At 45.2% G+C, this 16,064-nt stretch overlaps 1 protein-coding gene and 1 pseudogene across 4 annotated transcripts in view; both read left to right on the top strand.

Moving 5' to 3' along the window:
* LOC149440792 (class I histocompatibility antigen, F10 alpha chain-like) overlaps positions 1–16,064 on the top strand; it is an 81,430-nt gene that overhangs the window by 14,473 nt on the left and 50,893 nt on the right. The window contains exon 1 of one of the 4 annotated variants that reach the window (XM_089658132.1): positions 13,689–13,831. The exons of the other annotated variants lie outside the window; for them this stretch is intronic. The gene's annotated coding sequence lies outside the window, so the exon portion shown is untranslated. Of the gene's footprint in view, positions 1–13,688; positions 13,832–16,064 lie in introns of those variants that run through there. 4 annotated transcript variants of the gene reach the window in all.
* Positions 8,011–8,128, top strand: LOC149440793 (U2 spliceosomal RNA; annotated as a pseudogene).

Here is a 16,064-nt window from a genome sequence, read left to right as displayed (position 1 = left end):
ACAAATGCAGTACTCACTTTTGTTGCCAGCGGTTTAGACATGAATGGCTGTGTGTTGAGTTATTTTGAGGGGACAGAAATTTACATGTTATACAAGCTGTACACTGACTACGTCACATTGCAGCAAAGTGTCAATTCTTCAGTGTTGTCACATGAAAAGATAGAATAAAATATTTACATAAATGTGAGGGGTGGACTCACTTCTGGTAGATGCTGTATATTTTCCCCTATTCTGGAGCTGCTCCGGTCTGGTCCCAGGCTGAGCTGTCAGCAGCGGCTATTGTGTAGAGCAGTGACAGCCAACAATGAATGCCCCATAGTAAGTCTATGGGTGGCTCCATTTCCTAGTCCCTTCCCAGCCGTTGTCGGCTTTCTCTCTCTACACAGAAGCCGCAGCTGGAGACCAGCCCAGAGCAGCTTTAGATCAGGTAAGTACAGCGATCTTTTCTTTACAGGGTTAGATAGATGAGGATTAGAATGGGGGTGGGAGCAGGTTTAGCATTAGTTCAGTTTTGGCTGAACTTCCACTTTAATCCCTTTTACCAATCTCTGAATAAACAACAATTAACGGCTAAGTTCACCTTTGGAACACGTTACAGGAGGATCATGTAAGATGTTCCAGCTCCTGCCTCCTCTCCCCCATCTCCCCTCCCTGTGACAGTGAACGGGGGATCCTCTCCCCACATCTGCTATCACAGGGAGGGGGGGATCTGGGGAGAAGGTGCAGATGCTGGAACATGTTACAAGTTCCATCCCAAAAGCTGGTACAACATGTAACATGTTCCAAAGGTGATAAAAATAAAGCAATACCCCACACCACCCCTAATCCAGGGAAACAAAATACAGGTTACCACTAATTCTCTGACATGTTCCCACAACTGAAAATGTATATACAAAGAGTGCAGTGCAAAAAAAAAAATCAATTGTGTGGAAAGCAATCAATAGACATAACAATAAAATACAGTGCATATAAGAGAATATAGTACAAAAGATTGTTTTTCAATTTTTTTGTATAGGTTGATTGTTTTTTGGATCAATTTGTTTTTGGTTTTTGATGTTCAAAATAACACACCTGGACACTATTTCTGTGTTATATTGTATTTATTGCACAACATTCGGGTTATTTAACACTTTTTGTGGAGCAATCACTTTTGGATCGATATGGATTTTTTTATGTGTGTACTATATTCACTTACATGCACTGTATGTTATTGTTATATTGATCGATTGCTTTCAACATGATCAATTGTTTTTGGGTTGTGCTGGACTCTAAGGGTGAACTTAGGCTTTAATGGCACCCCCACGTATTGGAAAATGTGGGGCATTTTCTTGTGCACAGGAACACATAGAACCATGAGGTTTCTGTGTGGTTGTGATTTCAGAGAAGGTGGAAGGATCTGTTCCCTGCATTTTCAACAGGTAGAGCAGCATATTCAAATAAATGGGCCGCTGTGCCAATGCAAACACTGCAAAACAGAAAAAAGCAAAAAGCAGAGATGTGAACAGAGACTGAAAGTGGAATAAAAGGTTTGTGTTTAAACAAATCCCTCGATCATTTCAGGAATGTAAATCAATTGGTCTGACTAAAGCCGGTCGTGGACACTTCGAATCTTGCCCAGTTTAAAAGGGGCAGGCTGAGATTCGAACAGTCTGTGGGTGGTCTGATTGTACCCAAGTTGATTGATCGATTAACTTGGGTACAACCAGCATGTTGGATTTTTTATGCAATTATTGCCGGCAGCAATAGCTCCATGGGAGGCATTTCCTCATCAACACTGACTGTGATGATGAGGGAATCCAGCGATTTTCTTTCCCGCAAACACAAATCGCACCATCTATGGCCAGATTAAGCTTTGTTTTTTGTACCTTTTTACCTAGGAGCATTGCTTCCAGAAGTGATGTGTTTGCCCCTCTGCAGTTGGAGGTTGTGACCACTGAGGGGCAGAATGGGACATAGGTGGGGACGGATAGGTTGGGGCTGCCCAGGGTGGGGCTGTGCTGTCCTGCTAGTACAGACACTGACAACGGCACAAGGAAGTCCCTGTGAGCAGCCATATTCAGCTGTACAGGAAAACCGTTGTCAGTGGAGCAGAGGAGGATTTTTTCTTTATTTTCACCTGTGGATGGTGATAGACCCATGCTCAGACATCATTAACATTCTGGGGGGAATATTAGATGGACTTGACTAACAAATGAAAACTGAACTCCAGTTAACATTTTATAAACTGTTAAAGCAACAGTTTTTCTTCCTTTTGTGATACAAATTTTACATAAATTAATAAAAGCTGATCATTGTAAGCACCCCTGTCAGTGGTAAATGGTTTGTCTCAACCCTCTGACACTTTTTCTGTACAGCTTGGTTTATTAAAGGAGGTTGAAAATCAACAGACTTACTGGCTGTATCACCTGGTCTGAAAAACGAATGCAGCCACTATATCTAGGAATCGGTAAGCTGCAATGTATCACATTTTTGCTCTGGGGTACAATACTGATTTAAAGCAGAACTGAATCCTCCTAATCTTTACATCCAAGGAAGCCGCCATCTTGGCCTCTGTTTTGATCTGCAGTTGCCATGGTGCTGCACATGTGATCAGTTCTGACACCGGCCATTTGATGACTTGGCAGTTTGGTTGAGTACAAGCAATTCATGGCTGGCCTTGGATGTAACTGTTTTGGAAAAATAATAAATCATTGGGATTAAATTCACATTAAGGTGAGGGTAACGTGAAGTGCTGTGGTGTGGTAAAGCACGCTTGTTTTTGTGCATTTATATGTGCTGCATTAGGTATCCAATTCTGATTGAATACATGGGATACCACCTCAGCTGCCCAGGAATCAGACCTCCACCTTTCATGGCAGCACACCACACTACAGCGTATGTGAGCGCCATACCACACATTGTGCTGCTGTGTAGCTCACCTTTATCAGCAAGGTGCATTGGGTGCAATTCAGAACCACATCACCCATCTCAAGTAGCATGCAATGCCAGATATCATGGTACCGGGCGTGGGAGTGTGTGTGTTTCAGTATCAGTACTATGAATGGGGCCTAAATACAGGAATACAGGCCACGGAGCGGAGCCTTCACTATCCTACAGAGTCATCTCTGATCAATTTAGCGGAGAGAACTGTGTGATTGGCAGAGCCTTGGTCATATGACTTTTAGGTCCTGCCATGGGGTACTCCTGCCATATGTTTTTTCTTCACAGACTCATTTTACTTTAATAGTGTTTTTTTCTTTTTTAAAGTGATTCTAAAGGTTTACATTTTTTTAACAATAATAACAAACATGTCTATACTTACCTGCTGTGTGTAGTGGTTGTGCACAGAGCATCCCAGATCCCCCTCTTCTCGGGTCCCCCACCGGCGGTCCTGGCCCCTCCCTCCTGTCAGGTGCTCTCACAGCAAGCAGCTTGCTATGGGGGCACCCGGGCTGCTGCTCTGTGTGTCCATTCACACATGGAGCCATGGCTCGACCCTGCCCCCCTCTCTTCTCATTGGCTCACTGGCTGTGATTGACAGCAGTGGGAGCCAATCACTGGCTCCCGCTGGTGTCTCAACCAATGAGGAGAGGCAGTCCTGTGATAGCTGAGATTCCAGAACACATCGCTGGATCGAGAGGGGGCTTAGGTAAGTAATAGGGGGGGCTGGGGGGGATGCTGCACAGAGAAGGTTTTTACCTTCATGCATAGAATAAATGAAGGTAAAAAAAACTTCGAGCCTCTACAACATCTTTAAATTTGCCTCTTACACCCCGGTCACATCAAGCCCGACTTTGAAATCGTGCGACTAACAGTGAATTTGTGTGATTTCAAAGTTGTGTGCCTGATGTCATATATACAGTACACCCACATTGACACACTCAGTATATGAATGGCCTCTTGAGGACGGTTCCAGGCCTCAGTGGAGGGACAAAACCTCAAAAGAAAGGAATTGATTGAAACCTTCTTTTACCCATCATCTACTACAGACGTTCTGGCATCACCTTTATACATTTCTGAAAACATGATGTTGAAATTCCTATATTTATACACAGCCTTTCACTGAAGGAATGGGCAGTTCAGAAGGAATCAATGAGGTGACAGTTGAGGTGACAATAGTTTCTTCTATGGACATTTCAGAGGACTATAATTTACAGTGAGAATAAAGCTATCTGTAGACGGATCGTTTTCTGTTGCAGGAAAGAAAAGTGCTTGATTCCCCATCAACACAGTCAGCGCTGATGGGGGTATCCATCCCGCAGAGCCATTTTGTTCCCCCTGGGGGGGCAGAGGTTGCCACCCCCACTGGGAGAACACAGTGATTACCGCTAACGGCTAGCTAAAATCGCATGTAAAATCAGACAGGCTGGTTGTACCCAAGTAGATTGATAGATCAATCAATCAACTAGGGTGCATTCAGCCTGCCCATACATGGTTTGAATCTCGACCAGTTCCTGCTGAACCAGCTGAGATTTTCACCATCTATGTCCGGTTTAATGCCTCCAATCCTTTTCTCTGAGTTAATTACCCCAATAACACTTTTATCTCTAATCTCTCATCTAGTACAATATCCTTTACAACTAATGCTGGGTACACACTAGAAGGTTTTTTTTTTTTGTTCAACCCAGCAGGCTGAATGAAAGAAAATGACTGATTGCCACAATAACACAAAGATGTTAGTACAGCGATCTCCCCGCTGATCGATTGTGTTGTGACAGGAGGACTGCCCAATGACAGAACACCCTGATCAGTGCTCATTGGCTGCAAGCGATGATCAGAAGATGGTTTTCCAGCATGTACAGGGAGCCGTACACACTGGCTGAAGTCAACCGATCCCCCCTGAACCAACTGTTTTCTGATGTTTTTTGGCCTGAGTGTACACCGTCTAAGACTGGCCATACATTATGCAATTTTCTTTACTTCATCCACAGGTTGAAGGAAAGACAATTGCTCAATTCCCCCGTCTGCACAATCAGTGTCTATGGGGGAATCCCTCCCGCCAATATATTCTATTCTGACTCTGGGAGGTTTTCTCGCTGTCACAATGCAATGATCGCTGCTGGTGACTATAGCCGCTGGCAGTGGTCATACAAAAAACCCAACAGGCTAGTTGTACTGAATTCAGTCAATAGATTGACTTAGATCAATAGATCAACTTCAGTACAACCAGCCTGCTCATGGATGGATCAAAATGTGACTGTTTCCTGCTGAACTGACTGAATTTCAATCTGTCTGTGGGGCTTTTTTTTGTTGGGCTTAAGGCCTCATGCACACTGAGCATTCAGCACCAGAGAATGAGGTTCTGGTGCTTAGCTGAAGCAGGAGGGCACAGGTGCACTATCCATTCCTGTGGTGTGATGGAGACATGTAGGCTGAGGCTGCTCCTTATCATTTCTTCACCTGGGCTGGTCGGGAGTAGCAGAAATCCTTTCCTCTTTACAATTACTAGCTGTCTGGATTGGTATCAGGATAAGCCTGCACCCCATGCTCTGGGACACGGATATACAGTGCCTTGAAAAAGTATTCATGTTACAACCAAAAACGTAAATGTATTTTATTGGGATTTTGTGATAGACCAACACAATGTGGCACATATTTGTGAAGTGGAAGTAAAATGATAAATGGTTTTCCAAATTTTGTACAAATATCTGAAAAGTGTGGCGGCATTTGTATTCGGCCCCCCGAAGTCAATACTTTGTAGGACCCCCTTTCACTAATTCCAACTGAAAGTCTTTTTGGGGATGTCTCTACCAGCCTTGCACATCTAGAGAGGGACATTTCTGCCAATTCTTCTTTGTAAAATTGCTCAAGCTCTGTCAGATTGGATGGAGAGCATCTGTGAACATCAATCTTCAAGTCTTGCCACAGATTCTCCATTGTATTTAGGTCTAGACTGTGACTGGGCCATTCTAACACATGAATATGCTTTCGTCTAAACCATTCCCTTGTAGCTCTGGCTGGATGTTTCAAGTCTCAAGTCTTTTGCAGACTCTAACAGGTTTTCTTCTAGGATTGCCCTGTATTTGGCTCCATCCGTCTGACCAGCTTCCCTGTCCTTACTGAAGAAAAACATCCCCACAACATGATGCTGCCACCACCATGTTTCACAGTGGGGGTGGTGTGTTCAGGGTGATGTGCAGTGTTAGTTTTCCGCCACACATAGCGTTATGCTTTTAGACCAAAAAATTTCAGTCTTGGTCTCATCTGACCAGAGCCCCTTCTTCCACATGTTTTCTGCATCCCCCACGTTTTCTCACAAATTGCAGACGGGACTTCTTATGGCTTTCTTTCAACAATGGCTTTCTTCTTGCCACTCTTCCATGAAGACCAAATTTGTGGAGAGCACGACTAATAGTTGTCCTGAGGACAGATTCTCCCACCTGAGCTGTGGATCTCTGCAGCTCCTCCAGAGTTTCCATGGGCCTCTTGGCTGCTTCTCTGATTAATGCTCTCCTTGCCTGGCCTGTCAGTTTAGGTGGTCGGCCATGTCTTGGTAGGTTTGCAGTTGTGCCACATTCTCCATTTTCGGATGATGGATTGAACAGAGCTCCAGGAGATGTTCAAAGTTTGGGATTTTTTTTATAACCTAACCCTGCTTTAATTTCTCCACAACTTTATCCCTGACCTGTCTGGTGTGTTCCTTGGCCTTCATGATGCTGTTTGTTGGCAATTGGTTCAACTAGATTTTAGTTAGGGGTATCAGAGTAAAGGGGGCTGAATACAAATGCACACCATACTTTTAACATATTTATTTGTAAAAAATGTTGAAAACCATTTATCATTTTTCTTTTTTTATTATTATTATACAGTATTTATATAGCGCCAACAGTTTGCTCAGCGCTGTACATTACAATGGGAGACAGTACACGAGACAGTACAGTAACAATACAATTCGATACATGATGGGTTTGAGGGCCCTGCTCCTTGGAGCTTAAAATCTAGGAGGGAGGGGATAGTGGTACAGGAGGAAATAGCTGTGGGGGATGGAGTGCTAGGAAGAGTGGAGGAGATTGGCAATTAGCTGAGGGCAGGGTAGGCTTCCCTGAAGAGATGGGTTTTCAGGGTGCACCTAAAGGAGAGTAGGTGATAGTCTGATGGATTGGGGTAGGGAGTTCCAGTGGATGTGGTAAGCCCTGGAGAAGTCCTGGAGACGGGAATGGGAGGAGGAGACCAGGGAACTAGAGAGTAGGAGGTCTTGTGAGGAGCGGAGAGTACGTTTTGGGTGGTATTTGGATATTAGATTGGTGATGTAGTTTGGGGCAGTATTATGAACGGCTTTATACGTCAGTGTTAGCGTTTTGAATTTTATCCGTTGTACAATCGGAAGCCAGTGGAGGGATTGGCCAGGGGGGTGGCGGATACGGAGCGGTTAGTAAGGTGGATGAGTCTGGCTGCAGTATTCAGGATAGACTGAAGTGGGGATAGCCTGCGGTGAGGTAGGCCAGTGAGGAGGGAGTTACAGTAGTCAAGTGGTGATATGATAAGGGAGTGAATGAGCTGGCAATTTTTGCTACAGGCCTCAGAACCTGGTCTGTGCACAATTTGGCACGACCACTTTTTTATTTTTTATTTATTTAATTTATTTCACTCCCACGTTTTGTCACTTTTTCTTCTTATGTGTGTGTTTCCTCACAGGATGGAGGGTGTGGGTCCTCGGGCCTGCCCTGAAGTCTAGGGGAAGGATGTGTGGCCTTTTGGTTCCTTCCTCCCCTGTCCCTGGGGGGTTTTCTCTTCGGGAGAGCCCCCTGACCAAGTCCTGGGTGGCTGGCTTCGGCTGGCCACAAGGAACGGTGGTCCACCAGGCCTTTTGGCCAGGTGGACCAAATGGGAACCTTGTCCCCGTCAGGAGCTTCGTGCATCGGGGGATCAGGGTAGTGGTCCATCTCCTTCGGAGGAAGGACAAAGCACACCCCTAAGTGCACTTTTTCGTGTGGTGTTTTGCACTTGCACTTTTTTTGTGAACAGTTACAGGTTTTTCGTTTTTCGCACGTTTGCGGACTTAAAAAAAAAGAAAATTCCTTGCTGGGGACAATCGCTTCTCGGCCTTTTGGCTAAGATCAAGTGTAGTATCTGTTCTTATCAGTGTCCAGCAGGGGTGCTCCACGGTCATTCTAGCTTTGCGGGGATGGCTGGTTGTATAGTACCCCTGCTGGAATGATGGAGGTCCGGACGGCTAGTACCGGCTGGAACAGAAAGCGTGGCGCCCACGAGTAGTAGCTGGGGCCCGTGAGTAATTCTTCCGGGAAGACTGAAAGGACCCAGTTCCTCGTGATTCGAGCGAATCTACCTTGTCTGGCCAGGGGCCGGGAAGGCAGAAAATCCGCAAACCAGTGCCCCCTGAGTGGTCGCCTCAGGGGTGCTCTTAGTAACACCTGGGTATGGGACCCCACAGTATGAAAAGGCAGATGGTTACTGTGTTTTCAACTTTATCTGCACAGCGCCCTCAGGACCAGGCCTTATGGCTAACTCCGGGGCAGTTTTTTTGCTACAGGCCTCAGGGCCTGGTCTGTGCACTATTTGGCACGACCACTTTTTTATTTTCTATTTATTTAATTTATTTCACCTCCCATGTATTGTCACTTTTTCTTACTTATGTGTGTGTTTTTCTCACAGGATGGAGGGTGTGGGTCCTCGGGCCTGCCCTGAAGTCTAGGGGGAGGATGTGTGGCCTTTAGGTTCCTTCCTCCCCTGTCCCTGGGGAGTTTTCTCTTTGTGAGAGCCCCCTGGCCAAGTACTGGGTGGCTGGCTTCGGCTGGCCACAAGGAACGGTGGTCCGCCAGGCCTTTTGGCTAGGTGGACCAAATGGGAACCTTGTCCCTGTCAGGAGCTTCGTGCCCCTGGGGATCAGGGTAGTGGTCCATCCCCTTCGGGGGAAGGACAAAGCACACCCCTAAGTGCACTTTTTCGTGTGGTGTTTTGCACTTGCACTTTTTTTGTGAACACTTACGGGTTTTTCGCACGTTTGCGAAAAAAAAAAAAATAGTGGAGTTTGGAGTGTGACTGTTTGAAGTTGTGGACAGGTGTCTTTTATACTGATTATAGGTTCAAACAGGTGCCATTGATACAGGTAATGAGTGCAGGACAGAGGAGCCTCTTAAAGAAGAAGGTACAGGTCTGTGAGAGCCAGAAATCTTGCTTGTTTGTAGGTGACCAAATACTTATTTTCCACCATAATTTGCAAATAAATTCTTTCCAAATCAGCTAATGTGATTGTCTGGATTGTTTTTCTCATTTTGTCTCTCATAGTTGAGGTCTACCTATGATCCCAATTACAGGCCTCTCTCATTTTTTTAAGTGGGAGAACTTGCACAATTGGTGGCAGACTAAATAATTTTTTGCCCCACTGTATGTCGTTCAGTAGGCTATTGATTCGGGCGGAGACTGAAGGGGTGAGGCGAGGGGTAGCGAGGTACTTTTGCGTGTCATCGGCATAGAGATGGTAGTTGAAGCCGTGAGAGTGTATCAGTTGGCCAAGGGAGGAGGTGTAGAAGGAGAGGAGAAGGGGCCCGAGGACAGAACCTTGAGGGACCCCAACAGAGAGGGTCCCATTTACTTCACAATTATGTGCCACTTTGTGTTGGTTTATCACATAAAAACCCAATAAAACACATTTACATTTTTGGTTGTAACAGGACAAAATGTGGGAAATTTCAAGGGATATGAATACTTTTTCAAGGCACTGTACTTTCACTTCTTCTCTGCATGGCGCCAAAAGCAACATAATAGATCCATTCCTGCTGCTGGCAGCCTAGCAGCCTGTGTGAATGTGAACACTACTGTGTCTGGACAGGGCACCTAGCGGTATGTATGTTTAGGGCAGTATGTGCCCAGAGATGAATGCCTGGAACACAACCAATCTGCATTCCAGGAAATTGTCTCTGGGTGTATACTGCCCTAGATAGAATAACTGCTAAGTCATTGCCCAGCCCTGTCCAGCCGCAGCAGCTGTCAGACCCCCAAGGAGACGGACAGGCTGCTGGCAGCAGGGATATATGGTGTGCCTGTGCCCTCCAGCCACAGAGAAATGCCCAGTGTGCATGAGGCCTAAAGTGTGTAAAAACAAAAGTTGTACTTTTCTATGTGTATATTTCATTGCCCCTCCTTGTAACTCTCTGCATAGATATATGTGAGCTTCAGAACCATTCTGTCCCATCAGAAATGTATATGTAGCCGGTTCAGGCTGTGTTATTCTGCAATTCAAAGACATTTGCTGCACAGACTGGACTCCCTTTCTTTCCCTCTAGTGTTCAGTGCAGTGTAATTATGTCATTTCCTGCTGACAGAGTGGGAAGTGTGTCTGAAAGCAGAGGATCTTGGGACTTGTAGTCTTCCAGCCTAGTTATACTGTCCTCCTCAGCATGATCTGGATTACAACTGCCAGAAGTTGCTGCTGAGGAGTTCTATCTGCTAATCTCTTTCATCCAGTTGTTACTATTGTACAATGACAAATCTGTGCCTCATCATAAGCAGGCTGGAATTAAGGAACACACTCAGCGTTGGGACTCCCCCATCCAAAGGGCCTCCATCTGTGGGGAGGCTGCTGACTGTATATTAATATTGCTGAATTACTGCTTAGTCATTTAAAGGGGACACTCCTACCCAGAGTCAATATATTGTACTGTTTATTGCCTGTGGTGTCAGGGCCTAGAGGGAGCTGACTGACCAAGGGTCTCCTCTCCCCCTCTTACCCCTGGGATCATAGATCTACTGAAGATTTGTCTCAATATATATTGTTATAAATCTGTGAGTGACTAAACTCCGTAGTCAGAGAGTATATTTGTTGGTCCAGGGTCTGTTTCATTATTGACTTCATATATCCAGTAAAGTATCTAAAATTCTAATATCTGTGTTGGTGTCTGCAGTGACCCCTCTAACCTGGTGTGCCAGGGGGGTAGAGGTTGTTCTTGAGGTTGAGGCAAAGCAAAAGGCGACCCAAACATTCAAGTGGCTCCTTCGAGGGCAGTGCTACATATATATCCTAATGAAGGGATCTGATTTATACTGAAATCTTACATCTAAACTAAATTTATGTAATAAAGGGATCACTTATACTCCAAACTTTCTGAATTAAATGATGGATAACACGGTACAGTACTCTACTAGTGTCAATGTACACAAACTTCTGATCAGTTAATGACAGAGATCAGTTTGTACATTTATTCTTCTATAGAGGTTAATATCAGTGCATTGATCTCGGTGTTTCCTCTGCGGAGATTTTCCTATTTGTCTGTAGCACTACCCTCTTGGAAACCCCCGGTTTTGGGATCCCTATTTCCAGAACAGCCTGGCAACACGTATTTTCCACTCTTCTATCCAAAGTCAGAAATTCATCCATTAGTTTGGTTTTGTTGTTTTATTAAGGCGTTAAACAACTTAGATGGTGTCTAGGGGTATATAGGATGCCCAATGAAACCAAAACAACTTGCAAGACAAGTTCTTATATACAAAAAACGCAAGAATTCAGCAAAAAGTACAACAATAGATCCTAGACACTCTACTTCTTCAGGAGTGGATCTTGTCTTTGAAGAAATAAGCACACAATCTTTGCTAGGAGCACTTAGTCCCTTTAAATGAACCTCTTCAGACCCCAGATTAAAATCTCCTCATCCACCTTGCTGTTATGAAGTGTGTCCCAGGGCGAGGGATTCCAAGACACATGTAAATACTTTCCCAGGGAGAACTAGTTGGTTATGGCACCTGACAGCCCTGTCTCTAGTAGGCTCAGGGGGTGTAGAGGTGCTCCTGTTCCTGTAGCTTTAAAGGGTGAAGCTGCTTTCAGACCTTATGCTGGCTTCATCCCCTGCTGACAGGAGGTCCTTCTCAGTAGGTTGTAGAGCGATGGAGGTCCCTCTTTCCAGCTCCCATCCTGTAGGTAGACTCCCCTTCCTCCAGGATCCCCTCCCAGGCTCCACACCAGCAGCACTTCCTCACTCCATCTTCTTCCTGATTCCCCTGCTGGTCAGGCTCTCTCATATTTATGGGCTGGTCTCCGACACTACCAGGCCTCCTGCCTGGGATTGTTCAGACTCCCATAAATATGCAGATCAGCCCCTGCTCACCTCCTACTACTGACTTCTAGAAACTTCTCCAAGTTTCTAGAACAGGGTGAAGTGCCAGCGGACTGACCTGTAGAGCCCTCCAGCCTTAACCTGAAGTAACCTTGATGACTCATACCCAGGCTTTTGGTAAGCCTCTAGCAATACACAAGAAAAAAACTCTACTCTAAAGGGCGCTACATGTCTTAGTGATCATTACCACCAAATCAGAAAGTTACATACTGTATTTTTCGCTACATAAGACGCACTTTTTTCCCCCCAAAAAAGGGGTGAAAATGTCAGTGCGTCTTATGGAGCGAATATAAAGCAGCCGGTCCGGTATTTCTGCCTCCACCATGTCAGAATATCGGGCCGGCCGCTCAGCTCTTCTCTCCTGCAGGACCTTACCTGTTCCTCGCTCCAGCGCTGCAGTCTTCCCGCGCCGCCTTCTGTGACAGCCGGGTGCCCACTGCACATGTGCGAGAAGCGCTGCGCTTTGTGAATGGTCCGGCGTCTTCTGGGACACATGACAGGTCCCAGAAGGCTCCGGGCCATTCACAAAGCGCAGCGCTTCTCGCGCATGCGCAGTAGGCACGCGGCTGTCACAGAAGCTGGCGTGGGAAGAAGGAAGGACAACTCTCCGGAAGTGGGAGCGCGTACCTGTCAAATTCAGGTACCCGCTCCCCCTCCCCAAAGGTCCGCAGTATCTGGTCATCTCCTTTACTGTCTTGAGTCTCTGATCATCCCCTGCACTGTCTTCAGTCTCTGGCCATCTGTACTATGTCCACAGTCTCTGGTCATTTCCTGTACTGTGTCCGCAGTCTCTGGTCATCTCCTGTATCATGTCCGCAGTCTCTGGTCATCTCCTGTACCGTGTCCGCAGTCTCTGGTCATCCCCTGTACCGTGTCTGCAGTCTCTGGTCAACCCCTGTACCGCGTCCGCAGTCTTTGGTCATCCCCCGTACCGCGTCCGCAGTCTTTGGTCATCCCCTGTACCGTGTCCGCAGTCTCTGGTCATCCCCTGTACCGTGTCCGCAGTCTCTGGTCATCCCCTGTACCGTGTCCGCAGTCTCTGGTCATCCCCTGTACCGTGTCCGCAGTCTCTGGTCATCCCCTGTACCGTGTCCGCAGTCTCTGGTCATCCCCTGTACCGTGTCCGCAGTCTCTGGTCATCTCCTGTACTACAGTTGCAAGAAAAAGTATGTGAACCCCTTGGAGTTTTGCATGAATTGGGCATAAAATGTGCTCTGAACGTCATCTAAGTCACAACAATAGAAGAACACAGTCTGCTGAACATAATACTACACAAACATTAGATGTTGCCATGGTTTAATTGCACATAACATGTAAACATTCACAGTGCAGGGAGGAAAAAGTATGTGAACCTTTGGACTTAATAACTGGTTGACCCTCCTTTGGCAGCAATAACCTCAACCAAACGTTTCCTGTAGTTGCAGATCAGACCTGCACAACGATCTGGAGTCATTTTGGACCACTCCTCTTCACAAAACTGTTTCAGTGTAGCAATATTCTTGGGATAATATGTAAAGGGTATGCAGCGCTTCAGAATGATAAGATGAATGATATTTGCCCCCTGGCTCGTTATTTATCGAGCCTTGCAAGGTGGAGCGTTTTTTGTAAGCATGCTATCGGGAGTTTGAGCTTTGTTGGACCCACCAGGGAGACTGAGATGACCCCAGAGTGAGATTTACCATCCCTGATGACCGGATGCTGTTTTTACCGCTGATGGGGCCCTGATGTCCACCGATGATCTACTTGATGTCATACATACAACGCTCAGTTTGTATGTCCCTGTGGTAAGCGCATAATTATACTAGATTTTTTGAATATACGAATCTGGATTTGGAATGCACCAATTGCTGTGGATGTCACCTGGTGTATCTCATACCTCTTATATCAACTAGCATTGATTTATGAACTTATCACTACAGGTTCTGCCTTTCCTGACTATTTGAATATATGAGTCTCAATACAAGGACTGCTATATGTTGTTGGTATTTGGTTGATCTCTATATCTGTAAATCACAATATCATTCATTTTATCATTCTATAGCGCTGCATACCCTTTTCATATTATTTCATTTGAGGTGCTGAGGATTGCCTTATATGCTAGCGGCTCTCTCTGTGTTTTTCGCTCACTTACCTTTATTTTGATTATTATTCTTGGGATGTCTGGTGTAAATCGTTCTCTTAAGGTCATGCCACAGCATTTCAATCGGGTTGAGGTCAGGACTCTGACTGGGCCACTCCAGAAGGCGTATTCTGTGCTGTTGCAGCCATTGTTTTGTTGAATTACTTGTATGCTTTGGGTCATTGTCCTGTTGCATCACCCATCCTCTGCGGAGCTTCAGTTGGCGGACAGATGGTCGTACGTTTTCCTGCAAAATGTCTTGATAAACTCTGGAATTCATTTTCCCATCAATGACAACAATCCGTCCAGGCCCTGAGGCAGCAAAGCAGCCCCAAACCATGATGCTCCCTCCGCCATGTTTTACAGTAGGGATGAGGTTTTGATGTTGGTGTGCTGTGCCTTTTTTTCTCCACACATAGTGTTGTGTGTTCTTCCCAAACAACTCAATCTTGGTTTCATCTGTCCACAGTATATTTTGCCAGTAGTGCTGTGGAACATCCAGGTGCTCTTTTGCAAACTTCAAACGTGCTGCAATATTCTTTTTGGACAGCAATGGCTTCCTCTGTGGTGTCCTCCCATGTACTCCATTCTTGTTTAATGTTTTCCTTATTGTAGATGTGTCAACAAAAATGTTAGCATGTGCCAGAGATTTCTGTAGGTCTTTAGCTGACACTCTGGGATTCTTCTTTACCTCATACAGCATTCTGCGTTGTGCTCTTGCAGTCATTTTTACAGGATGACCACGCCTAGGGAGAGTAGCAACAGTGCTAAACTTTCTCCATTCGTAGACAGTCTGTCTTACCGTGGACACATGAACATCAAGGCTTTTGGAGATACTTTTGTAACCCTTTCCAGCTTCATGCAAGTCAACAATTCTTGATCGTAGGTCTTCTGAGAGCTCTTTTCTGCGAGGTATGGTTCACATCAGACAGTGCTTCTTGAAACCAGTAAACCCAAAACAGGTGTGTGTTTTTTAAGGGCAGGACAGCTGTGAGCAACACATCCAATATCATCACACTGATTGGAGTCAAGGTTGGCTCACTCCTGGCTCCAATTAGCTTTGGGAGAAGTCATTAAGCTAGGGCCTCACATACTTTTTCCTCCCTGCACTGTGAATGTTTACATGTTATGTGCAATTAAACCATGGCAACATCTAATGTTTGTGTAGTATTATGTTCAGCAGACTGTGTTCTTCTCTTTTTGTGACTTAGATGATGTTCAGAGCACATTTTATGCCCAATTCATGCAAAACTCCACGTAATCCCAAGGGGTTCACATACTTTTACTTGCAACTGTATGTCTGCAGTCCATTGGATCAGAATATTTTTTTTCTTGTTTTTCTCCTGTAAAACCTATGTGGGTCTTATGGAGTGAAAAATATGGTAGTTGGTAAGGTTGAATAAAAACACCGGTCCATCCAGTTCAACGTGTGTGTGTTTATTTCAATAGTAATTTCCAAATCCCTGCATATTGCAGTTGTTAAGATGTCCTTCTAATAGTTTTTCAATTTAAATTGAGGGACATCCTAAATTGTGGTGAGATATCTTCCAAAGATGCAAATATAAAAGGAGATTTACCCTTTGTTACACTATCCATAACTGGAAATAGTTGTGGCTATACATAGACTTCCACATCTTCAGCTCCTTTGTGTACAACGTATGTCCAGAGAGTGAAGGGGAGAACACAAGCTCGGGGCTGCAGGAACAGACATGAGCTTGTGTTTGTGTTGTATAGTTGGCTTTGGACTGTCATGTAAAAGTGATCCAGGTGGCTATATAACCGTATGATCACTTTTGCAGAGTGGCCAGTATAGTCTTCCCTCCGGATAACAATAAAGATAAAGGAAGAAAAGTAAAAAAATTATAATAAAGCAACTTAAAGTAACCTCATTGCTCTGT

This window comes from Staurois parvus, unplaced genomic scaffold, assembly GCF_062004578.1.
Source record: "Staurois parvus isolate SC_StPar_1 unplaced genomic scaffold, SC_StPar_1.0 ptg001052l, whole genome shotgun sequence".
NCBI lineage: Eukaryota > Metazoa > Chordata > Amphibia > Anura > Ranidae > Staurois > Staurois parvus.
This window is presented reverse-complemented; position numbering and strand designations above follow the sequence as displayed.